Consider the following 27,258-nt stretch of genomic DNA (forward strand, 5'->3'; position numbering starts at 1 on the left):
GCTGGGCAAGTGTTTGCTGCAGGCGCTGCACCAATAAAAACAAAAACACGTCAAACACGTCCTTGGCGGGGAAGGCCATTGCTGATAACACGTCAAAGACGTCATTGGCGGTGAATGAGTTAATGTAATTGGAGAAATCCTTCACTAACATATACATATTTAGCCCAGTCCTCTGAATAGTTTCAACTCTGCCATACTTTTATTATTTTTAATCAAAATGTCTGCAGCATCAATTAGCACTTGTGTTTCAGGCTATTGCTGCATGCTCCAGTTGTATGAATGCTTCATTACACTTTTTTTCCTCAACTTCTTTTGAAGTTAAATACCTTTGGGTGCAGCTGACAGGAGCTTGCGGCTTCGCAACATTTTAGCGGCGTCCCCAGGTAATGTTTACGCTACGCTCCCCTCCCCTCCTGCGCTCGCCTCCATTACTCACAGCATTCACTCGCCATTTCAGTTGAGGGAATAAAAGATATCCCTATTTTTGGCTAATGCACTACAGGTGCTGTGGTGTCATAGCAACATATTCGACGTCTCTTGCTAATGGTCAGACTCAGCGTCAGTTCAGGCAGCTACATTTCAACGCCCCCCATTCATTGAGCAAAGGGACTCGGGGGTTAACCATCATCACAACCTTTTAGGCCATTGTAAAAATCGATATAAAATATGCTGCCTGGCTTGCGTAGCCCGTCGAGATGTTATCAGGCACGACAAGTCAAACTTTTGGGAGTGTTTGAGTAGGGCTCTGTCTCTGGAGCAGTAGCCTGGTACGCCTGGGCTTGCTGATGGTAATGGCTCCTGGAGCTGCTTCCTGTCAGCGTGCTCAGACTCAGTGTAATCAGCCCCGGCTGATGAGTGACGAGCACGATGCCACCGCCACCACTTTCCTCTTTACACTCTTTTCTTCCCCATTTCCATCAGCTACTATAGAATGGCACCACTATAGGTGTTGGTATAGGCCCATTCACACTTAGAAGGGTAACTATCAAAATAACTATAACTATAAAAAGAATGAAATCGTTACAAGTAAATAGGATGGTTGTGTTCAACTATAACTATAAAGTAGAGGCCATCTTGCGATGGGATCACACCTGCCATTTAAAATGAATGTGGGCCAGGGGGGCTACACAACACACAACACACCTGTAAAGTTTCATGACTGCATCTCGCACGGTTTTGACTCTATCGTGTTCGCAAAATCTGTCCACAGACAGACAGACGGACACCTAGCACTGAACTCAAAACAGCTTCTGTGGTAGTTCCCGCTACAATAGGTGCCTCCAGGACCACATTTTGCCACACACACACACACACACACACACACAAACGAAGGTGAAAACAATACCAGCCGCGACAATAACTATATTCTTGATTCCATCTCATTTAAAATCGTTTTATAGTTATAGTTATTTTTATAGTCATCGTTCCAAGTGTGAATGGGCCTTAATGTACGCGTTTTCTGCCTCCTGTTTGACTGTCCCCCCCAACCCCCCCCCCGACACCCCCCCCACCCACCCACCCATTTCCATCAGCGACTCTAGAATGCAGCTGATGCTGGAGCTAAAGATGGAAGGTGTTGCTGGGTGCAGACGCCATACTTGGGGATTTGTGCAGTTTTTTTGTCGGGAACTTGGTGTCTGTCATCACTTAATCCATGACTTCATCGTGGATGAATCCAGTGCTGCGCTCAGTAACATAAGTTGGCTTTTAATCTTCCTGTATTGTTGCACATTATGCAGGCTTTCTCCTGCACAGAGGGATTTTTGGCAGGATAACCCTGACTACACACTAACAAAATCAAGCCATTTTTACTGGATAATTTTAGAGAAAGTCCCATATTTTTCCATTGAAATTACTTTAAAGGGCCACTTCACCAAAAAACAATGCTGATTTTTTTTCACGTGATCTCACACATATCTGAAAACTGTTAACAGTTTTGTGGACATTCATGTAGTTTGACAGTTATTGAGAGCTGATTTGAGTTCAGTTGTGGACCAGTGATGTCATCAGAAGACACTGAATCATTGGGTTGTAGTCTTCCGATGAGTCAACTTAACTCAAATCAACTTAACTGTCAAACTAAATGAATGTCTGCAAAACTGTTTACGGTTTTTGTGTGGGATGTGTGAGATCATGTACAAAATAAATCTGCATTGTTTTTCGGTGAAGTGTCCCTTTAAGCTCGAAACTAGTGGTGGTTTAAAAACACATTGCTCCATAAGTTCAGTCTTTATGCGGACCAATCATGCTTACTATGGTGCGTAGTCACCCCCCAAAGGTCTACTCTGAGCCTGTGTTACATATCAGGTATGAAGGGGCGTCGCGGTGACTAGGGGCCGCGGGTTTGAATTTGGCCTTGGACCCTTGTCGCATGTTGTCCCGTCCCCTCTCTCTCTCCCAATGTTCCCTGCCTCTCTCCACTTTTACCTCTCAAAATAAAGGCAAAAATCAATGTTGTCCACCTCCGATACGATGGAGTTTCCTCATTGACCACAACTACATAAACGGTCTGTAAAACCTGCGGTGACACTTTATTCTCTTTGCATATATTATTCACTCATTTTATGATGGGTAATGTTTTTTTTGGGTAAATTGTTCATTTAAAGGATTTATGGATCCAAAGGTTTCTCCGACCGTTGAATCAGTGCAGCGGGTCGACCTACCTAAAATAATTACACTGTTACTTTTAGTGCGCCATGATATATTGAATATTTTTTTAATTCTTATGTTTATGTTCTTATTTACATTAGCTATTGGCTACTTCACTCTAAAAATATTGGTCTTGGTATCGGCCTTTAAAACAGCATATGAGTCCAACACCCCAGAATAAATGTAGGCTATATAGGCCATCCATGTACTTGCTGAGTACAGCTAACTCACTGTCCTGTTTTGGACAGGAATCTACAAGCACCTTCCAAACTCGTGTTTTATATTGTGTGGCTATTTCCTTTTCTTCTCCCTGGCTTCTCCATGTGTGTCTATGTGTCCCGCCTCTCGTGATAACACACCAAATGTGGAGTAGGAGTTGTAATTCTCACACCGTCTTAATTAAAACCCGCAGGCAGTGAATAGCTGCATTAGACAAACAGGTCTGTCTAATGGCTAACGCAGTCGGGCTGTGTGTGATTTATGGCAGAATTCACACCACCAGAGCCTCACACCTCATTTAGAAGGAGGCATGATGGATTATTAGGGCCAGCCTGGATATGTATTTTTCCTGTGCAAACGCCAAAAAACACCGAATCATAGAGAGAGACATCCCTAGAGGTGTAAATATTACGCATTCCAATTTTCACTCTATGACGTCGGTGTCCGGAGCAAACCTCTTATCTCCAATTTCGTCTCCCCCCACCCTTTTATAAATGGATTTAGTGGGTACCTAAAAATAACCTGTCAAAGTTTCAGGTACTTTTGGACCAATGAAAGACATTATATTACATGGTTATTAATGCTATTATTACTATTACACTATGTTAAAATGGGGATGTTTTTTCTTCCCTGTGAGAAATAGATTTTTTCTTTTAGATAAGGTTTGCACTGGACAGCGACGAAACCATTTTGCATCTCATCGACAGCCGCACATCCGTGGGCTGGAGGTATCTGCAGTGTTTAAGATGTTGATTACCTAGAAGGAGCGGGTTCCAGTGCCAGGCCTGGCACAGCTGTACAAGCAGAGCTGTAAAGAGGAGTCAGCGGCCACTGTCGCTCAATCTTCCCTCTGGTTAATCCCACGCTATCTGCATTCACGTCAGCTCCCGCTCCCCCGTGTCTCTGCTTCGCTTTGCACACTCCTGACTACAAGTTCAATTTGGCAGGAGAGTGGACACGGTTGCATCACTCCTCTCGCCATTGTTCCCCTCCAATAGTCTTTTTCCGAGACGACGTGACGCCTGTGTCACGATGTCTAATTGATCCAATAATCATTCCGTAAAATATTTCTTTATTTCATTTATTTGTTTATATAACAGGGACAATGCACATAAAAATAACTATGCCAGAAATAGCGAAGAAAGCTAGTTTTCATCCGCCGCCCCTTCTTGTGTCGTTGCTTCTTGTTTTGTGCTTCGCCTCTGCAGTTATACACTGAACCAAATAAATATTTGTCGCTAAATCTTAACAGTTATTGTTTTGACTGTATCTAATATGAGTAAGACTAGCAAGCTTTTGATACTCCCGAATCTTATGATCAGATCATTATTGATCTGAATAGCCTCAATACATAAACAGGGCCGTGGACGTACAGTCAAATCTATTTGTCAGTCTATCATAAATAAGATTATGTAGAGATAACATGCTGTCATTAGGGCTACAATATAGCAATATTGTATTGATATCATGATATGAGACTAATTATCGTCTTAGATTTTAATATGGTGATATGGCACAAATGTCATCTTTTCCTGGTGTAAAAAGGCTGCGTCACAGTAAAGTGATGTACATTTCTGAACATACCAGACTGTAGCTGCTCTATTATTTGCTTTTACTAACTTAGTCATTATATCCACATTACTGATGATTATTGATCAAAACTCTCACTGTGGGGGAGGGTGCCCCGGTGGCTCACCTGGCACAGTGTGCACCATAAAAGCGTAGTCCTTCCTGTGCCCGAATCTGACCCGTGGCCCTTTGCTGCATGTCACCCCCTCTCCCCTCACTTTCCTGTCTACCTACTTTCCTATCCAATGTAGGCAAAATGCAAAATATATTATATATATGAAAAACAAAATGTGCTGCAGGAGCAGCAGAATGAACAAGCGAAACGACTCAAACGAGTGGTGGTCAGACTTTCCAAAGCCATTATTCCCACTACGTGTTATACATAGGGACTTTATGCCCAAGCTCCAATGGAGCTAAATCCTGGCCCTCGGGGCAGAAATGTTATTTTAACATCTCTATTTGGATTGACATTTTGTCCTCTGTTTTTCAAACGTTTTCCCAAGAAGCGTCTCTCCAGTTGACCCAAGCATGAGAGAGGGACCACTGCCTGTGGCTTGTCACACAGATAAGAGTGATGTGGCTCTATGGGCAGGCTCTGTACTGAGACAGCAGCAGGTGCAGCGGTGACAGTTGCCGTGTTGTTGCTAGCCCCACACTGTAGCCCAGATGAGCTTCACAGATGTAGCCACTCAGTGCGATGCTTTATTGGCTGCCTGAAACAATGCATCTCTGTCAAGAACACCTCCTCAGGCCATTTGAGTCTAAGAGGGATCTGTATGAAACAAGGCTTTATGACACACAAGGTCAAGTCTGTTCCACAGCAACACAATCAAAGCCCCCCCCCCCCCGCTCTGCCCAAAAACAACAGCACTTCCAACCTGCTCTGCCGAAAAACACCACCACTTCCAATCTGCTCTGCCCAAAAACAACACCACTTAGTTCCAACCTGCTTTGCCGAAAAACACCACCACTTACAACCTGCTCTGCCCAAAAACACCACCACTTACAACCTGCTCTGCCCAAAAACAACACCACTTAGTTCCAACCTGCTTTGCTGAAAAACACCACTTACAACCTGCTCTGCCCAAAAACAACACCACTTAGTTCCAACCTGCTTTGCCGAAAAACACCACTTACAACCTGCTCTGCCCAAAAACACCACCACTTACAACCTGCTCTGCCCAAAAACACCACCACTTACAACCTGCTCTGCCGAAAAACACCATCACTTACAACCTGCTCTGCCGAAAAACAACACCACTTACAACCTGCTCTGCCGAAAAACAACACCACTTACAACCTGCTCTGCCGAAAAACAACACCACTTACAACCTGCTCTGCCAAAAAACAACACCACTTAGTTCCAACCTGCTTTGCCGAAAAACACCACCACTTACAACCTGCGCTGCCCAAAAACACCACCACTTACAACCTGCGCTGCCCAAAAACACCACCACTTACAACCTGCTCTGCCCAAAAACACCACCACTTACAACCTGCTCTGCCCAAAAACACCACCACTTACAACCTGCTCTGCCCAAAAACAACACCACTTACAACCTGCTCTGCCCAAAAACACCACCACTTACAACCTGCTCTGCCCAAAAACAACACCACTTACAACCTGCTCTGCCCAAAAACAACACCACTTACAACCTGCTCTGCCCAAAAACAACAGCACTTACAACCTGCTCTGCCCAAAAAAAAAAAAAAAAATCCAACCTGCAATGCCAAAAGCAACACCACGTCCAACCTGGTCTGCCGAAAAACAACACCACTTACAACCTGCTCTGCCAAAAAACAACACCACTTCTAACCTGCTCTGCCGAAAAACAACACCACTTCCAACCTGCTCTGGCGAAAAACACCACTTTCACCCTGCTCTGCCCAAAAACAACACCACTTCCAACCTGCTCTGCCCCACTTCCAACCTGCTCTGCCAAAAAACAACACCACTTCCAACCTAAAGCAATCATACTGAGGTACAGAGGAGGCGCCAATCATGCACCAGAGCCACATGTTCATCCCTCTAAACAGGTAACCTCATTAATTAGGGATGCACAATATATCGGCAATTATATTGGTATCAGCCGATGTCGGTCAGTCCAATAAGCAAAATGACAGCAATGTTAATATCTGTATCGGTCAACATGTTCATATTGAGAGGAGACAATGCAGTAGAACTATGATTTATGGGCTTTTCCAAATGTTTTGGAAATAAAGAAAGACATTACTTTTTCAAATTCACATTGTTTACATGTTTTTCAGTATGTACAACATTTGATTACCATAGAAAATAGTTTTTATATAGATCACATGAACATCAGTAAATATCAGTTATCGGCCATAACTTCAACGTTAAAATCGTTATATTGGTACAATTTTCATATCTGTGCATCCCTAATCCCTATCATTAATTATAACAAAAATAACAATGATACAAATAATGGACAAGTGTTAATTTACCAGGACTAGGGTAATAAATAAATAGCAAAAAGTTTAGTCTTGCCGCTGTTAGTCAAATCACATCTCAAATTAATTATCAATTAATTATTAGCAACCATCTCTGCAAATGTTGCACGGGAAATCAACCAAGTCGTACTCCAGACCGCACTTTACCCTCAGGTGGTCGTTGCAAGATATGCCATCCAATCACGCACCCTCCACCGCATTATCAGATATGCCATCCAATCACGGATCCTCCACCGCATTATCAGATATGCCATCCAATCACGGATCCTCCACCGCATTATCAGTCACACCTCAGAAAATGAACGACGCCCCATTGTGCCGAGGCATTGGCGTAGAGAGGATTTAAGCAAACCTGAATTTTTCTTCTTCAATTCCGACACTTGGAGCGGTCGGCAAAGTAAGTCCAGTCCTACTGTAGGCAGTGTTTTTGTTGAATCTCAGAGTAGTGGCGAGATCTGAGATAATATGACTATTGTTTTCCTGTAAAGCAGCCAGTCTCTGCCTGTTCAATTACTGGAAGAAGCGAGGGCGGTTAAATCATTTGCAGAGACATTATCTACGCAGAGAGAGAGAGAGGAGTGAAGAGTGAGGGAGAGAGAGAGAGAGAGGGAGAGAGAGAAGAGTGAGGGAGGGAGAGAGAGAGAGAGAGAGAGAGAGAGAGAGAGAGAGAGAGAGAGAGAGAGAGCAGACTTGGGGCCAAACTTCAGTGTGTTGAAGAGGAAACATTTTTTATGGACCACACATGGCGGTGAGTGAGTGGATAGAGGCAGCAGGATTCGTCATACACTGCTGATACAGTTTTCTCTGATTCAATGCCAAAAACGATATCATTACTCGAAAATGTTTTTCATTACAGGTGATGATAGATATCTATGTAGGGTTATGAAAACGCACACAGAATCTGACAGAACGAGCATAAAACTTTATATATCTCTTATTAAACAATGTCTGTTACAAACAAAACCAACTCAAAAGCACACAGCTGCCAGCATGTGCAATTACGAGTTTCATGTCTCTGGCATGCTAGCAATCGAATGAATCGGACATTTATTCTGTTGATTAGCTTAGTATTTAGCAACTTAGCACGCCTGTGATATTCCTCTGAAACTCCCAGACGAGATGCTCAATTCAATCTGACTTGGCAACCACTATAACAAGAACAAAGCCTCCAAATTCACCTCAACACTACAGTAAAACTTGATTTCTCCAAAGCCTTAGACTTCCCAATCCACTGGATAAACAAATAAGCATAAAGAATGAGGTATGCGGCAAGGCAAATATTCTAACAACTGTGCACAAACATTATATGAAATATACATCTGGTAGTATTTAACTGCATGCTATGCAGGGCGTTTTTGGAGCGCATTGACATGCATGTCTCATTTTTTACACAAGTTTTTACTTCCCATTATGGTCATCTGAAAAAATTATTACTTTGAATTGAAAATCTAACATCCCTACACAAAAAGTTTAAGAACTGCAGTATATGTACACATAGGAACTACTCACAAACCATGTATTTTTCACTGACTCCATAATATTGACTCCGTAAAAAAGTTAAAGCTCCTGAGCTTGATAAAGATACCTATACATGATGATTGTAACATCAAGTCCTATAAGCTCAATTTAGGATTTGGGTGGGGGCCTGGGGGTGGGGGAGTTGTTCCTTACCCCCACAGTAGACTCAGTCTACAGTAGACTCAGTCTACTGTGTAGACTCATGGCTTTAGTTGTTAAAACTGCGTTGAAACAATTGTGAAAAAAAAAAAAAAAGCATGACAGAACCATTCCAGAGTCTTTAGTGCAGCCCTTCATATTAGCGGAGAGCATCGAGAGCAACATTTCCGGTAAAGAAATTACTGGAGTTGAAAATTAGCAATAGCTATAAACTATAGCTATAATAATAATAGCTATAATATATCAGTCCCATGCTCTGGATTGGAACTATGTTAAATGGCATTGTCCCGATCAAATACAATTCCCCCCCAAAAAGAAGAAAAAAGGCGTGTCCTTGACAAAGGGGCGTCAGTCGGTTTGTTAGCGGCTGTTCTCGCCGCCGTTCAAACAACTATTTTGGTCAAGAAGCTCCCAGACGATCGGTAGGTGGAGATCTTCAATTGTCTGAGAGCCGGGACGACTAATCCCACAGTTGCTCCATCAGAGTGTGTTGAATTTTGAGTGCCATGGTTCATGTTCCCTTCATTGCAATAGTAAGTAAATCAACAGAATAGGGATTTAAATCAATTGGCAGCCGGCAGACATCTAAAGTACATGGTATGTTAAGAAAAAATAAAATAAAATAAAAGAGATTTATTGTCAGTGCAAATACATTGGCCAACGTCCACAGGCCATGAAATTAATATTTTTTGAAGCCATGGGGAGTAGAACTTTTCTCTCCTCACTTGCAATGAGTCAGAATCGTCAAGGACACAGCAGCAGCCTATGTGGAGGCAATATATTGCAGTGGCGTGTTTACCCACACCATCCCTAAATAACAGGCCTGTCTTGTTGGAAAAGAGGCTTTTAAGTGTGGCTGTGCTTCGCTCTCCTATAATCCAGCCGAGACATGACTCCTTCCCCTGGCAGACGTCCGCAGATCCCCCCCCCCCCCCCCCCCCCCCTCCTCTCTCTCTCTCCCCCAGCCAGCCGGGCCTGGATCGCCCGCTCTCTGCTGCCATGGCAGAGGCAGCGCAATAACTGCTGTTTACTCAGAGCCTAGCCTCCCAGCTTCTCCTCTGTCACACTGCAATTGAATATTTTCCCAAATAGTCTTGCAGCTGTGCCCAGATAAGGACAAGTCCTGTTCACCTAGCACAAAGAAGGAGATAGGGGCGGTGTGTGTGTGTGTGTGTGTGTGTGTGTGTGTGTGTGTGTGTGTGTGTGTGTGTGTGTGTGTGTATGTATGTATGTGTGTGTGTGTGTGTGTGTGTGTGTGTGTGTGTGTGTGTGTGTATGTATGTATGTATGTGTGTGTGTGTGTGTGTGTGTGTGTGTGTGTGTGTGTGTGTGTGTGTGTGTGTGTATGTATGTACTGTATGTGATTGTTTGTGTGTGTGTGTGTGTGTGTGTGTGTTATATTCTTAGTCCTCGTCCAAATTAACACAAAGTAAAATAAATAATACAAATTAAATTAGTGCAAAAAAACAATATGCAAAATATAATTATAAAAATAATAATATTAGATACTCTATTTTCCCTGATAATTACTGATTTGTTTGCAACTTATTAATCACCAACACATTCTCCAAGAGATAAAAACAAATTAGATTGTGTGTTACTACGATGTCCGGTCTACTTTTATTTGGAGGGGGGGAATAAACACACACGCTAAATTCTTGTGAAGTTTGTGCACTACCCTAGTCTAGAGAAATGTCACCCCTCTTGGCAGCAGTGACTGACTGACACACACACACACACACACACACACACACACACACACACACACACACACACACACACACACACACACACACACACACACACACACACACACTGTTTGCCAACATGCTGTAAAATACCTTAGCTGCTATCAGCGAGCAGGCCAATACGCTACGCCCCACAGCGGTTTTATGACAGGGGGACAGGCCTTTTTTACAACCACATTTTGCTCTTTGCACTTAATGGTTTTCAAAGGAGCACAAAACGAGTGAACTGATGAAAAGGAGACGCCAGATAAGCTCAGGAAGCCTGCCACTTGACCAGCATGCAGAAAGCAGTGTGAGTGCCACCGGCTAATATCCACGTCGTTTCTTTTCAGCAGAGTTTGAAATGACCCTTCCTCGCCTCCTCCTATGTCCTTGCTCTGTAACGTTCTGCTAGGAAATCATTCAGGCAAGCAGAAAGTTTCACCTGCCATTTCAGGGGCACCCAATCCCCCACTGCACCAGAGGCCTGTGGCAAGTGAAAACAAATGTTTCACAAAATGGAAGGGAGGGGAACACCCTGGCTGCCGCGCACTGTTTTACTGATTGCCAATCGTAAAATAAAATCAGTCATGAAAGGGGAGGTATTTTGGCCCACCAAAGACCTGCACATTACATCAAATTTGCCATAGCTTTCTTTTACAGCCTTGTTTATTCCCTTTAATGGTAGGCAGTTATCCGCACAGTATGACTCCATGTAGGTGGTTTAGCTACAGAAATGATTGCATCTGAAAACACAAACCCACAATTGACACGCTAAATAAGCAACGGGATGTACATTTAAATGCCTTAACTCCCTCAAATCCACCGCAATCTGACGCATTCACAACCTCCGCCATCTCTCTCTTCGCCATGCTTTTCGCTATATTGGACGTAGCCAACACGCCATTTGTGGGAATTGCAAGGGAGATGGCGTCCTCGCTTCCTTACGCCCTGCTGAACAATAGGGCCAACGGTGAAGACCATGGGCGAAAAAACGATGAGCATGATTTGGGTGGCGCTCAGCGTGGATAAAAGCATGACATCCCTAGAGTGTAACACACTGACACAAACAATCCATTCAACGCAGCCGTCGTCTCCGTCATATGGACTCACCAAACGCTGCACACTCAGACAAAGACGACAGCCTCGATAAGCAAGGTTGTGTGAGAGAGAGAGCGAGCGCGACGACAACAAAGTGTGAAATGTTGCCACTTTGTGTGTGCACTCCACTCAAATTAAATCAATAACAAATTACGTTAATAAAAGCAGAGAGGAACTCACTGCCTGCATGGCTTATTACAATTTAAAAAACTGGAGAGGCAGTGATCTTTTTCATGCACCTCCCACTCAATATCAGATATTGCACGACCTCAGCTACACTAGGTTGTGAAAATGCATTGGAGGGGGAGAGAAAAAACACCCATTCCAGCATGCACAAAATGAAATAACAATCCATAATATCACAAATTGTGATGCATTCACGTCACACCCCACACACACACACACTCACTCACTCACTCACTCACTCACTCATTCACACTGACTCACTTAATAGCCCTATGAGCTAGGAGAGGCTGGTATAAAGAGTTGAGAATTGAGAGATATGTAGCACTTTGTGTGCACACACCCATCTGGACGTAGGCTGTGCTGTGCTATTGATCTGTGAGTGGAGACGAACACAGGAGCAGAGAGAAGCAATCTGGACTCTGGCAGATCAACAACAGCTGCAGTTCCCTCAAACCGGACGCACTCCCTGAAACAAGGCTATAGATTGAAAGGGCTACTCTTAGCCTTAGCCCAACAGGCTCGTAATGGCATGTGCTCGCGCTTAAGATATCAAGATGCACAGACTTCTGAGAAAACAGGCATTTGGAAGCCTTCTTCTGTCAGCATCCTTCCTTCCGCATGTTTTTTTTTTCTTCCTATGACTTCACATGCAAGGTTTACACGGGCTTTGACAAATTGAATGAGCAATTCATAAAATATTGCTATGCATTGGTAAACCGTGGAGAAAGTATTGCTTTCCAGTGGGTATGCGTCAAATTTGAAATGGAACAGTTATTTTTTCCTTAGGACCGAATGTTTTTTTTTCTATCTTTACACCATTCACTGTTTATGAATGGTTAGAACTGGCTTGTTGTGTGAGAGCTTTGAAACACACAAAACAATGAGATTATGTATTCATACAGAAATGTGTAAAAAAAAATCCCATTTTACCACCTCACACACTTGCTGTCGACCCTTTTGGGCTGAGCCAAAAAAAAACTACTACTCTTCCCATTGAGCTCTGGCCACTTTGATATGCTAATATGTTCCTTCCAAACAGTTGGAATTTGCACTTCCATTAATTCAAACATTTTAGTGAAAATGGCATTCCCCTATAAAGAGGTTGAAAGAAGCCATGTAGCTCCTGGTGCCTGACATGCCTGACTTGTTTCTTACACACGCCTTTATACTCAGGACTTTACATGTTCACAAATAAGCCACCTCTGTTCTGAATGCCAGCTTGTTCTGTGTATTCAGCGAGATAAAACCACTTCACCAAATGCTGCCTCTATTCTCAGCTGTTCTATCATCTGAAGAATAAAGGCTACAAAAGGTTGTGCGGCTATTCAACTTTGTACAGTAGGCCTTAATAACACTAGGCTGGCAGAGTTATTTTAAATAGACAAGGAGGGAAATTTCAGATTTTATATATTCCACCAGTTTAGCTGCTATGATGCAAATGAGTTCTATACCTTTATGTTGCCTTTGCAGATTACAGATTATCACCCAACACAGAAATGAGAGATTGCACACATGCATGGACGCTAATCCAGCATGGAATTCGTAGCCTACATTTCTCCACCTTACACGCAGAGCCAAACAACAATGTGAGGGAATCATGTGCTTGCAGTTGAGGGAGAGGGAGAGGGAGAGGGAGAGAGAGAGAGAGAGAGCGAGGCTGGAGCTAAATTTAACCCAATTCACTGATCGATCATTGGAGAGATTGCCTCTGCTCCAGGCTGCAGCCATGCCTCACTGGGCGCTGTGACCCGGGCCAGGAGCGCCGCACCGCCCGCACCGCCCGCACCGCGTGTGCGCTTCTCCCGACTCTTTAACACATGGCTGACAAGACGCGTTTGGATACAGGCCTAAATAATACATGTGCAGTAAAAGGATCTAATTTTACTGCCACTCGGTGCCGATCGAGTCTACTGTTAAGTCTTCACAACCAAAACTATCTCTTTTTATGCTTTACATTATGGATTTCTTTAATTAATTTCCATGACAATTTCCTAAAGCCTGTACCCCATTGCGTCATCTACGTCTCTGGCCAAGATTGTAATTATAACGCTGATAGGCTAGACTTGACTGAATGATTGTTGTTTTGATTTTCTTTAGAGGAATAGCCAAGCCCCAATTATAGTAATGGATTAGCCTCTGAATGGTCCACAACCACACGACATTGCTTCTCAGGTCGCAGCTCCAAACATAAATCCCTATTCACCAACGAGACCATCAGTGCATTTAAAAACTCGGTGACCAGTACCAAGTCCACTTTCAACTTTGGAAGCATAAATTCCAATTAACTGCTGCTTTATGTGTTCTGGTTCATATAAACGCGTTGCTCCCCCACTTTTTAATAGTTTCCATTCAGCCAAACTCGACAGGCGAGCAAATCTATCCACATCTGGTTGTGTTTTGATTAACCATTTTTCAATTAACCATGGTACCCCCTCGGATCATTTTAATTACTCCAAACAGACCTGTTCTGTTCTTCTTAAGACTTATCGTGGTTAAAACCTGCTATTCCGTTTCTCATGAAAAAGGTGATCTTCAGCAGTCTGCAGAGAGGTTTGTTTTTGCTTTGGGAAAGTAAAATATACGACTGTAACATATGACTTATGGCCTAATATTAGTCCATCCATATGCGCCGCGAAAACGTCTATGAGACCAAGAAAAGTTTCTACACTCCAAATCAACTTGTCAAGAGATCTCTCTCCGGCTTAAATTAATTATAAAGTGGTGATAACATTCATGTAAAAAAAATAAAACTCACTCTTACCTTTCTTGAAAATCGGTCAAGCCAAACAGGCTGAATTGTAGTCACCTTCAGAGAGGGAGCTGGTAAATGTCAGATTGTGGACAGACAAACGTGTGATGATGGGAAGTCCTCTGCAGCGCAGGTCTGAGGCATGCTCCCCAGGCTTATGTGGGACAGAGAGGGGCTGGTATCAGGCGGCAGGTCCCCCTCTCAGCAGCCAGGGGTACAGTCCCACACACCGGCCACACACTTCTCCCATGGCAAGGTGTTGCTCTCTCTCTTTGCGCTCAGTCCAAACTCACGCAACACTTCACCTCTGAGTTCGCAGTTCATCTAATTCACGACTCCCCTGTCCCGTCCTCTCCTGTGCACTGTCTCCAACAACAGAGGAGAAGCGAGAAGCCAGAAGAGATAGAGAGATAGAGAAACAGACAGGGGGAAGGAGAGAGGGGTAGGCTATCTGGTGAAGACAAGGACCCCGACGGTCTCTCCTCGCTGCAGCCCGGGTCGACTCTCTCCAGACCGGGGAAGTTTGAGCCTCGGCTCGCCAGTGGAAAAGATCCCCACACTTGGTTGAACAGTGTGTGGTGGGAGCTTGTCGGAGCGGGCTTCCAGTAAACAGCCAGTGCAGAGGCTGCCTCTGTCTGCAAGAGCCCGTCTGAGCGCAGGGAGAGGCCGCCAAAACCCGGCATGGATTCCCGATCCACACGGACTCGGAGTCTACACCATCATAACCAAGCCAAAGCAGAAACTAATCACATCAACATATTAGCATGTCTAGCAACAGAAGCTCTGCTTTGTTGCAGCCAAATTGGATCCCACTAACTCATACAGAAAGAGGTTATCAATATATTCAGACCCCCATTTTTGGCCTCTTTTCCATTTTGAGAGGCTACATTCCCTTAGCTTTTTGGGCAGGGGAGGCCCATGCCCTGTCACAGTAGGCAGTCCAGCCTATTCAACCAATGACAGAGGGCTTGTTTTACTGTAATACTACCAAGCATCAAAAAGTAAGGCAAGTACAGAGAAGAGATTTTCTTTTTTCTTCTTTTTCTCCAACTGGCCTCGATAGGGAAGCAGACTGGCCGTAGCAGGCAGGCAGGCAGGCAGTGGCTGGCTGGCTGGCTGGCCGAGGGGAAACTCAGCTGCTGCTGCCTGGTGTGTAGAACCAAGCAGTTTTTTCAAATGGACAATCACTTCTCATTTTGTGAGTGTTTTTTCCTCTGTGCATTTTTCTCATAGTCATTTTGTGGATAAGGGAATATTATCAGGGTGCGAGGCTCTGACCTTGGTTGCTTGTCTGAGAATTGGAGCTTATTTTGTTTGTGTATTCACTGTATAATAATTCACCTCCCCTCTTGTAAAAGGCTTTAAAGAGCATTCTTTTTGTAATTAGCATAGCCTTTAATATGTGATTTTAATTTCCATAAAAACCAAACACGCAGTCAAGTACATTTTTGAAGGTAACAACTTTAATATATTAATCAAGCCTTAATTATCCACATTTTTCATTAGGACCCCTATCTTTAAAATGGAAAATATTAAAAGGAGCCAACATGTTGGTTTAGTGCAAGTGTTTTATGTTTATTTCTCCATTCAGTGATGCTGTGGAACTTGTTATGATCTGTTTGAGGAATTCGGTCCAGGAGCATTATCAGCCGAGACGTGGGTACCGGTCGACACCTGGCTTCAATAAAAACTGTCTTTCACCCGCTATGGGGAAATGTGGATTTGAGTCCTGGTTGCCAGGTGAAGGTGAACAGAGGAGAGGGGCACACTTGTGTTTTCATAAGCATAATTTTACATAATAATACAGACATTTTTTGCAAGGGGCAAAAAAAGAGAAAACAGATGTAATAAAAGGTCACCCGATGGCAAGCGTCCATATTTGGAGAAATAATGTTTATTTATAAGCAGAGACTCAAAACACATGTGAGGTCTTTATAACTATTTTAAACAGCTTAAACTGCCATTTTGAATGAATTCATCCAGTCAGCTGCCCCAGATAGTCAACAGAGGGCATTAGACGTGTATTCTTCTGAATGAACATAATTCCATTGAACTATAAAATTCACAGCCAAGATGTGAAGAGTTTCCAGGTTGCCGAGGAAGATGGTAAATCAGGAGTCCACAAACATAGTACTTTAACTCAGAAATAATGTTCTAAGACTAGGAGGAATGATCTCAGTTGAATATCAGTTTATTGTATTGTTAACACAACAAACAAGCTGGTCCATGGCCATGGATCATCTGACTACTGCAATGCCGTGCTATCGTTAGTATAATTCTCTAACATCTGTTCTCTGATTCTGATTGGTTCGGCTCCATGGTTATCTTCTGAGATTTTGTAATCTCTCAAGACAGATTTTCAATTTGCATGAAAATCTGTCGGCATGGCCGAAGAAAATCCAGATAGCGCGAATGCTTAGTAAAATTAGCATAAAGGGGCGCGCCCGAGCGAGTTGAGTTCCGGTTCCGGTTATTTCAGGTACTGAAACGTGCTTGCCCCCAGAGGTTGAAAATGGATTCCCAGATTTTGTGCCAGCAACATTTCTCAAGCGGGGGTGTGAGAAGCTGACCATGACTGTTTCAATCTTACTGCATCCTGCGCTCTCCTATCTCACTGCTTCCTAAAATACTATCATTTGAAGAAGGAGCCATTGTCTGGACCGCTCTAAACAGTGATTCTGGGTGCGCTCAGACTTGCCCTGGGTACACTGACCCATAATAACCCTATCCCATCTCTCTTAGTGAAAAAATATTCTAAAAGAGGATAATAGACAGAAAGTATTCAACAAAATCAGTGGTGAACAGGTGAATGAACATATATAATTATTAGTGATGGGGATCGAGACCCGGTATCGATCGATATTTTCTCAAAACCCGAAAATCAATAAGGTCCAAGCTTATCGATACTGCTTTTGAGACTAGCAGGTCCTACCTATAATGTACCGTTATGTCTTGAGAGAGTCATGGCATTTACCTCAAATCACTGGTGCACAAACATACATCGATTGTCTAATAAAGTTTTTGAATTCAATTGAATTGTCTGCCAACCGCCGTTAAGCTCACCAGGCTAGGCAAATTTCATTCTATTCAGAAATCAAATCGCAGTTAAGCAAAAAAAAAATGAAAAAAAGCAATACCAGTTCTAAGAATTTATTATGGTCTTATCTTTCCACAAAATAATATTAAAGTATCGATAGTGGTATCAATAAAGACTCTCAAAAAGAGAAGCACTCTAAAAAATGGTGACGATATCAATAAAAATGAATGATCCCATCCATAATAATTATCACAGTGATATATGAATCAGACAGCAATTCAAAATGTAGTGCTTACAGACCACCTTGCATGTGTGACCCAGCTTGAGCAGTCACTACTCTGTCTGTGTCACAGCGGTTGCACATAAATTGTGTTTGTGTTTATGATAAACTCTGATATAAACATAAATTGTGTTTGTGTTTATGATAAACTCTGATCTAATCATATATTGCGAGGGCCACACAATATTGTACATAATCACTGGGCAAATGGTGCATGCTAGCTGGTGCATGCTAGCTGCAGGCTCTCTGTGGAAAAGCTTTGAATCAGTTGGCTTTGTTACTCAACCCAAAAATGCACAAAATGAAAACAAAGACAAAAATGATGAAGCAGCTTGTTATGGAAACCTCAGGCATAATTGAAAGCATCATGTCTGCTTTGGAGCGCAGGTCAGTCAAGATGTCACCGCAGTGTTTTCATATGAGTTGAGGATGACGGACACAGTTTAGAGCAGTGGTTCTCAACGTGGGGTCTGGGGAACCCCAGGGCTCCTTGAGGGGGCTCCAGGGGATCCCCAGCGCCAGCAAATTTATCAATTGTTAAACTTCAGGATTATGTCATTTACAAGAAGTTAATACAATTAGAGAATGTAGAATAACGACTAGTTTGACTATTGTCTTTACAAAACAGTCACAAATGTATTAAATGTATTCTCAGATTTGGATCTGAGAGCCAAAACCTTATGAAATGGGAGTCCGTGGCCCTAACGTGGACTAAAGTAGGGGTCCTTGATATGAAAAAGGTTGAGAACCACTGCTTTAGAGGGACCTCAGTCAACCATGGTGAGAGCAAACATGTCTCCCCATTTCCCATGTGGCTCCAAGACTGCTTCTTAACCTTCAATTGTTCACCAAACAATGCTTATTGGTTCCTTCCCAACATATTTGGGCATGATTGACATCTCATGCACACATGACCAGTCACAGGACTGCACTGACCCCAGAAAGTCTCTGTCCTGCCGCTGGTGACCGCCCAGGGTTTGGTCAGTTTATGTGCTTCACAGCACAATTAACAAAGCCATGTCCAACTTCACTCACTCAATCCTTTGTTCATTAAACGTTTTTTGACCTTCTTTATTTTCTAATTTTATTCCATTTTACTGTTGAGCGAGACGTAGGCTATATCAACAGTTTGCTAGTGTTTTTGTCAGAAAACTAAAGCTTATGAACTCAAAATGTGTGAAAGTGTTGATATAATTAAACACATTTCAATCTTAAAATTGCATTTTTTTGATCAAATACCCCCCACCCCCCTCAGATTCCCTCACCCCATTTTTCTCCCAAATTGTGCTTCTCCAATGCCCCCTGCTGTCCCGATCTGGGAAGAGTTGTAGACGAGCACATGCTTCCTCTGATACATGTGCAGTCACCAGCCGCTTCGTTTCACCTGACAGCGAGGGGTTTCTCTGGCAGGACGCTATTACCCCCAGTTCCCCTCCCCCACAAACAGGTGCCCTGAACGGAGGTACTAGCGCAGCCGCAGACACATCCGGCAGCCAATTTTGCCTGTATGGACACCTGACCCAGCCGGAGGCAATACGGAGGCTTGAACCTGCGACCGTCGTGTTGGTAGACAAGGAATCTACCACTGCACTACCCGGACGCCCACACATTTCAATCTTGAGTTCACTAAATGGTTTGGTGCAGGTGGATTAATCTGCTTTAGGGCCCTGTAAGAAGAGGCTGCAGCACTTCTCTATTGAGGTCGCTTCTCTTCCCACCACTACAAAGCCACAGCTCAAAGGCAGCCTCGAGCTGCATGGTCCAAGTCTAATACTGTGGACTGCCAACAAGCTAGTCATGTTTCTCTACTCGCTTCACACATGTTTGCATGGAATCGAGAAGCTGTTTTATCTGCTCTTGACCGCGTGCAACACACCAGCCGATCTCTCATATTCTTTCATTTGCATCAATTTTGTCAAGCTGGCTTTAGTGGTCTCCACGGATATGGAGCTCTCCGAGGAGACTCCTCATCAAAGAAGGCCTCTCTACACAGCCCAGGCTCAGTTAATATTTATGTAGCCATGGGCAACCATGCAGCTTGGAGCTTTGACCTTACCCCTGCAGCACCTCGAGGAGCTGCCCTGCTTCTGCACTGGCTGAGCTAACAGCTAGCACTCATTTAGCAAGCCTTGGTTCTTCTTTCCCTGCCTTGCTTTAAACATGGTGGATTCATCTTGTATAATGTTAACCTTAATTATTAATAATTAGTCTCTATCCTCACAAAGCAGGTTTTCAGTAAGCTGTGTTTCCGACGTTGTTAAACATCAACCTGTGGCCAAAAACTCTCTACCCCAATTTGTTTCATCGTCTTGCTTGTAAATGTTGGATGTTGGTGTGAAAGGAGAGCTGAATTCAATAGACTTTATTTATTTATATCTATGAATATTTTCCCCTTGTACCAGCAGTTTGATATGAATATGGCATCAGTTGTATTACACATTTTACTTTTGAAGTCACATGTTTAGTAATGTCAAATGATTGCATGTCTAATCTCATTTAAACAATTTAAACAATAAATTATCATCAATCACTATTATTTTCTGGAATTCTGAAACCAATGCAAGTTGACAGAGAGATTATAGTTTGCTTTTTTGGTTAATTAAGAATGAATGTATAAAACACATCTTAATTGATATTTGTATGTATGTATGTATGTATGTATGTATGTATGTATGTATGTATGTACGGTATGTGTGTATGTACACACACACACACACACACACACACACACACACACACACACACACACACACACACACACACACACACCCACACCCACACACACAAGCTGATTTTTTGGGGGTTAATCTTTTTGAGTATCTTTCATTAAATTCACATTTTGTGTTAAACAAATACTGGTATTTACACCAGCTTGCACCTGACCCAAAAATCAATAATGGATAATAGAGTAAGACTGTCTTAAGCTTTTCTAAATCAATGAAGTTTTCTCTCCACCCCCCCCCACCCCCGACACACACACACACACACACACACACACACACACACACACACACACACACACACACACACACACACACACACACACACACACACACACACACACACACACACACACACACATTTTTATGAAACAGGCCAACACAAGCAGCTCAGGCAATCAAGCTCTGTCTAAACGTAAATGGACATGTGTATGCTGCGAGCTGGCAACCCAAGTAAAATATTATCAAATCAAGCCCCAATGAATGATCTCATCATTGTGCTCAAATTTCAGTTATTTAATCACTCTGCCTGCTCAAAAATGCTGCTATAGCCTAGTTCCCCCAAAAGAGCCCAGGACTTATAATTGAGCCAGCAGACAGGAAGCAATTAAAAAGAAGTCAAACACACGAGGGGCTTTGAGATCAAATTTGAGAAAAAGCAAGGTCCAGCGTGGGCATGTTGGGCTCTGGCTAGCACAACTGTCAAATAAGTTGACTGTTAAAAGACCGCGGCTACATAAACAAATCATTTCAACCAAATTGTATCGTGCCGTAAACATTTAAGAATCTTCTTAAAAGTGTTTCATAAGCAAAGCTTTTGAGAAATACACTTTCTGGTGGAAAGCTGCCCTTATTATTCCACAGGTTTGATGTATGAGACATATGTGTGGGTTTAAACAAGCCCACTGGAGCAACAGATACAGGTGAGGAATCTCTATTCAAATGTTTTGTATGGAAACTTAGCCAAGTGGAACCAGATGTGCTTCAGTTGTGACCTATAAAAAATGATATATGGTGGCCAGTAATATGGTTCAGCAGAGGCCAACAGTTCCAATTTGCTTCACTTTGCAGTGTTGTGCTCTGTGTAGTGTAAATGTGGACATATTTTTCAAACACAAGATGTGGCATATTCATTGTAAAGCCAGTCAATACTCAGTATGCTCTGAAATGACTGGGCTCAAAGAGAGGCTCAGTCATTCAAGGCTGCAATTTGAACCAACGATTTTCTGTCAAGCGTAATGTTTTATCTTTTTACCAAACAATCATGATTTATCTCAAAAAATGTTGTTCCTCAAAAGTCTCAGAGATGGAAGGTTTTCTGATATTTGAAAAAACATCAATTGTTTACAATCAAATATCCCCAGAGCACTAGTAAAGGTGTAGAAAATGCCTCCAAATGGGTTATGAAAATAGCATTAATACCCTATCAGATGTGCAAAAAAATAATTTGAATGTGTCCTGCTGTGCAGTTTAGAAAAAAATATTATTAGCATCATAGCATGATTAATATTTCCACACATTCATTTATTTCTTTTGACCAATTTTTTCTTCTTCGGATTTTTCACCTGTTCTCTCTCCAATTGTACTTGGTACTTGTCCTGGTCATTGCTCCACCCCCTCTGCTGATCTGGTGAGAGTTGTAGACTAGCACATGCTTCCTCTGATACATGTGCAGTCGCCAGCCGCTTCTTCTCACCTGACAGCGGGGAGTTTACCAGCAGGAACGTAGTGCAGGGTGTTCCCCCCAGTTCTACTCTCCCCCAAACAGGTGCCCAGACTGACCAGAGGAGGCGCTAGTGCACATACCCTTAATCCAGCTTCCCACCCGCAGACATGGCCAATTGTGCCTGTATGGACGCCCTACTGAACCGGAGGTAACACGGGGGCTCAAACCTGCGACCCTCATGTTAGTAGGCAGGGAATCTAGCGCTGCACTACCTGGATGCCTCATATACTGTATAACTGAATTTATACAAGAGAAATTGACTTTGTTCCTCGGAAAAGTTCTCACTGTAAAACTCAAGCAGGGTCATCTTTCCCTCTGGACAAAACTGACCAGTCTTCATATCGGGCATCAGAGCAATAATGAGCCCTGTCTTTTCTGAAAGGCCAAGAAAGCCCCAAAGAGCTTATTTGATGAAGAGGAGTAGTAGGTCAGGCTTTAAACCTTCCTCTTACCTGGACAGACAATAATAGAAATCAACTTTATTAGTGAAGTGTACAGAGGATAATCTGTCAGACTTAATACCCTCGACTATGAGCGCAAAACGCCTTCAATTGTTCTGGCTAATGAAGATGAACACTATAGCCTACTGCAAAGAGAGAGCAAAATATGTGACCTCACAAGTCCCTTCAGAGGTCAATAATCTTTTAGAATAATTGCCTGAAATTTTAATTGAAGCAAAATCTTTCTTAAGGATTCATCATTGTGGACGGGCATTCCTCCCTTCAATTGTGCATTCCGATTAATTCCACTAATTTAAAAGTAACTGCTTTGTGCTAGTATAAAGGGACGCAATTATAAAAGTTTTAAATACATATAGCTTATTTCCATAAAACATTATTGTTCTAAATACATTCAGAGGCTGCTCAGCAAGGCATAAAAAAATTGGCAAAATTAACACCTGCTATGTGCGGTTGCTTGAATTTATTACCAAGTCAACAACACTGGTTGCTATGCTGGAGTGTCTTTCAGTTCTTTCAAACTTGTCCGTCTGACTAAACAAAGTGTTGTTGAAAGCTTGATGACTTTGTGGAGGTGCGCTCCCAGCTGCACGCCTCAGGAGGCACAGGGCCAGCACACTCACAACGATGTAATATGTAAATACTGACTATCAAAACCACATTCTTTTTTCCCTTTTTTTTCATATTCCACACCATTTTCTCCACAATTGTACTTGGCAAATTCCCCCTACAACCCCGGCCGTTGCTCCGCCCCCTCTGTTGATCTGGGGAGAGTTGTAGACTAGCACACGCTTCCTCCGATACATGTGCATTAATGCAGTCGCCAGCTGCTTTTCACCTGACAGCGAGGGGTTTCACAGGCAGGACGTAGCGCGTGGGAGGATCACGTTATTCCCCCCAGTTCCATTCCTCCCCCGACCAGGCGCCCCAACCGACCAGAGGAGCTACTAGTGCAGCGACCAGGACACATACCCTTAATCCGGCTTCGCACCTGCTCGACCAAGCTGGAGGTAACACAGGGGCCCGAACCCACAACCCTTGTGTTGGTAGGCAGGGAATTTACCGTGTTGAATCTGTCTGTGCCAGCAGGCTGAGCTGGCCAGGGAGAAGAAATCACACCTGTGCGTCATGACCCAAATTCTGACCATATATGGGATCTAATTGATGCAAGCAGGGGGTGCACTCCAGGTATATACCTGGGCACCAGACGCGCACCATGTGAGATCCATCCATTGTTCCACCTCCCCTTTCCCCAAGTCTTAGGTTGTAACTTATAGGCAATAAAAGAAAATAATTGTGAAAATGCCAAGAACTGTCTGAGATCGTCTTTCCTGCACTTACAAGCTGGTGCCGAAACCTGGGAGAAACCAAGAGAATGAAACAGACGATTCATGATTGAAGCTGCGAGGAAAGACAAAGGAACCACCATGACGGACATTCCCAGAATGAAAAGAATACGAGGGGTGGTAAGAGCAGCTACAACCAGACTTTTAAATAAGATTGATGGGGAACTAACGAAGAGGGAACCGGACCTTGATGTATTGGAAGAATATATGGAACTGTTGTTAAGGAACAAAGTCTCACTGAATATGACAGAGACATTGAAGCAGAGACTGATGTGGATGAATTGGAAGATGAAATAAACACTGCTCTGGAATATATGGATGGTACATGTACACGGAAAACAAGGATCAAACAAGCAACGCGCACAGGCTCAGATGGAAATTCAAGCGCTGGTTCAGACCGGCAGAACAGACAAAGAAATCACAGTCATACAGTCAAACTTCCCAAACTTGTCATACAGAAGTTTTCTGGAGAAATAAGTGAATGGCAAGGATTCTGGAGTCAATATGACACGGCCATACACAAGAACGACAGTTTAACAAAATCAGACAAGTTTAATTACTTGAAGTCATTCCTACATGGCACAGCTGCCAGTACGGTAGCAGGCTTTGCTTTGTGCGATGATAATTATGATTCTGCAATTCAAATGTTAACAAGTCGATTTGGCCGCAAAGATTTGGTGATAAATGCCCACATGAATAAATTATTAAATTTGACTCCAGTGAAGAGGGCAAATGATGTGGTGGCTTTGCGTAATTTGTATGACGACTGTGAAGTGCAGGTGCGCAGCCTGGATGCGCTGGGAGTTGTATCCGATGCATATGGTAGCCTATTGTGTCCCATATTGCTCAAAATGATTCCAGAAGAAGTTGCTCTTGCTTTCACCCGAAAGGAAGCTGACCAAGAGCTCAAAGCAAAGGAACTGATGGACTTTCTGAAATTGGATGTGGAAAGCAGAGAGAGGACAGCTAATCTGACTCAAAGAAAAGACAGTTTCCAACATGAGGAAAGGAACGTGCGCCATGATCGGGAGTGCGAGAAGGAGCGCAGAATGAGACGATCATATGGCACCACAGCTTCAGCTGCGACATTTCATACATGGAGTCCAAATGAAGAAAATGACTGTCTGTTCTGTGGAAGACATGATCATAAGTCCCGAGAATGCACAGAGTTTACTGTGGATATCAGAAGAGAAAAACTGAAACGTTTTGGTAGATGTTTTTCATGTCTTGGGCCCAGACACATCGCGCGTAACTGCAGAGCGCACAGTATAGTTCATCGGGCCGGAGTGTTGAATCTGTCTGTGCCAGCAGGCTGAGCTGGCCAGGGAGAAGAAATCACACCTGTGTGTCATGACCCAAATTATGACCATATATGGGATCTAATTGATGCAAGCAGGGGGTGCACTCCAGGTATATACCTGGGCACCAGACGCGCGCCAAGCGCGCACCATGTGAGATCCATCCATTGTTCCACCTCCCCTTTCCCCAAGTCTTAGGTTGTAACTTATTCATAGCTTTCAAGGGGCGTTACGTGCTGCCGGGAACGCCCACCTGACGGTCAAAAAACAAACTTGTTCATTCACTGCCAGCCGCGTCGACTAGTTTCTCACGCTGTGTTTGTTCAGCCGTTTGTACACACGTCTTTGCGGCCAACATTTCCTCAAAGGTAAGCTCAAGTAACGTTACAATAATGATTAAAATACCCCGTTAACGTTACTTGAGCTTACCTTTGATGAAATGTTGGCCGCAAAGACGTGTGTACTTTGATGGTAGCCATTTGCCCTCCCCAGCGACTGAACCACGTCTAATCGCACAAATCCACAACCTCCTCCTTTCTGAGTTTTCTTTCTCCGACGGCATTCTGTAAAAGCACAAGCCAGGCGTGTCTCCTCGTCGGTTAGTGCAACCGATAGCACAACAGGTATCCGGCATTTTGGCTGAACAAACAGCGTGAGAAACTAGTGACTCTGCGGCAGCGAATGAACAAGCTTTTTTTGACCGCCAGGTGGGCGTTCCCGGCAGCACGTAACGCCCCTTGAAAGCTATGAATAGGCAATAAAAGAAAATAATTGTGAAAATGCCAAGAACTGTCTGAGATCGTCTTTCCTGCACTTACATACCGCTGCACGCCTCTGCCTAAAAGCACATTCTTTTAGAGCTCTGGGGCAGCACCATCCCAATCATTGGACTCAAACATTTATTAAGATGAATTAGTTGGAATGAAATCTTCCCAAGCCAATCAAACGGTTTGCTTGATTAGTGCTGTGTTCTTCCTGGCACACAGAAGAACAGATGAATCTGATGGGGGGAAAAAGACAAGGAAAAGAAGGGCAGCTGTAATTTCCGAGGACAATGAACTAAATTGTTCTGTCCCAGTTTCTCAAGAGATACTTTGTAATCACTGCTAATTATTGTAGCATGGTAAAGTGGGAAAGGAACAATAGTGGTTGTTCCACTTCCTCCATGAGGTTGCAAACTAAAGGGAAATTTTGAAGAAATCTCAGGACCGCTGCAATACGTTAAAATGTCTTCAAACATTTCAACATCTTCATTGATACATTTATCTACCCAACTACAAACTACATGGCGCTCCAGCAGAGGAGTTTTACAGTCTGTATACAGTATGGAATTACATAGGGCTGGGCAATATCTCAATATTATATTGATATCGTGATATGAGACTAGATATTGTCTTAGATTTCGGATATGTTAATATCGTGATATGGCATAAGTGTTAGTGCAGCAGTAGATTACCTTCATATCAACATGAGGGTTGCAGGTTTGAGGCCCCGTGTTACCTTGGTTGGGCATCTATGCAGGCACAATTGGCCGTGTCTGTGGGTGGGAAGCTGGATTAAGGGTATCTGTCCTGGTCGCTGCATTAGTGCCTCCTCCGGTCGGTCGGGGCACCTGTTTGTGGGGAGAGGAACTGGGAGAAATAGCATGATCCTCCCGCGCGCTACGTCCTGTGCTGGCGGAACTCCTCAATTTGAGGTGAAAAGAAGCAACTGCCGACTGCACATGTATCAGAGGAAGCATGTGCTAGTCTACAACTCTCCTCAGATCAGCAGAGGGGGTGAAGCAACGAGCGGGACAGCAGGGGGCAAATTGGCCAAGTACAATTGGGGGGAAATGTGGAAAAATCCATTAAAAGAAAGAAGAAGAAAATGATAAGATGCAGCTGTTTGATCCATCAGATGATGCGTCAGCTGACAGACTGATGCTTTTTGGACAGGAGATTATTTCAATGTGATGCAAGCGGTAAGCTATCAAAGAGATTTCTCTCAGTTTCACTGTGGCTTCTCTGCTAGTATTATGCTTTAACCTGCCTGTTATATTGGA

The sequence above is a fragment of the Poromitra crassiceps genome (assembly GCF_964638095.1).
Source record: "Poromitra crassiceps genome assembly, chromosome: 12".
Lineage (NCBI taxonomy): Eukaryota > Metazoa > Chordata > Actinopteri > Beryciformes > Melamphaidae > Poromitra > Poromitra crassiceps.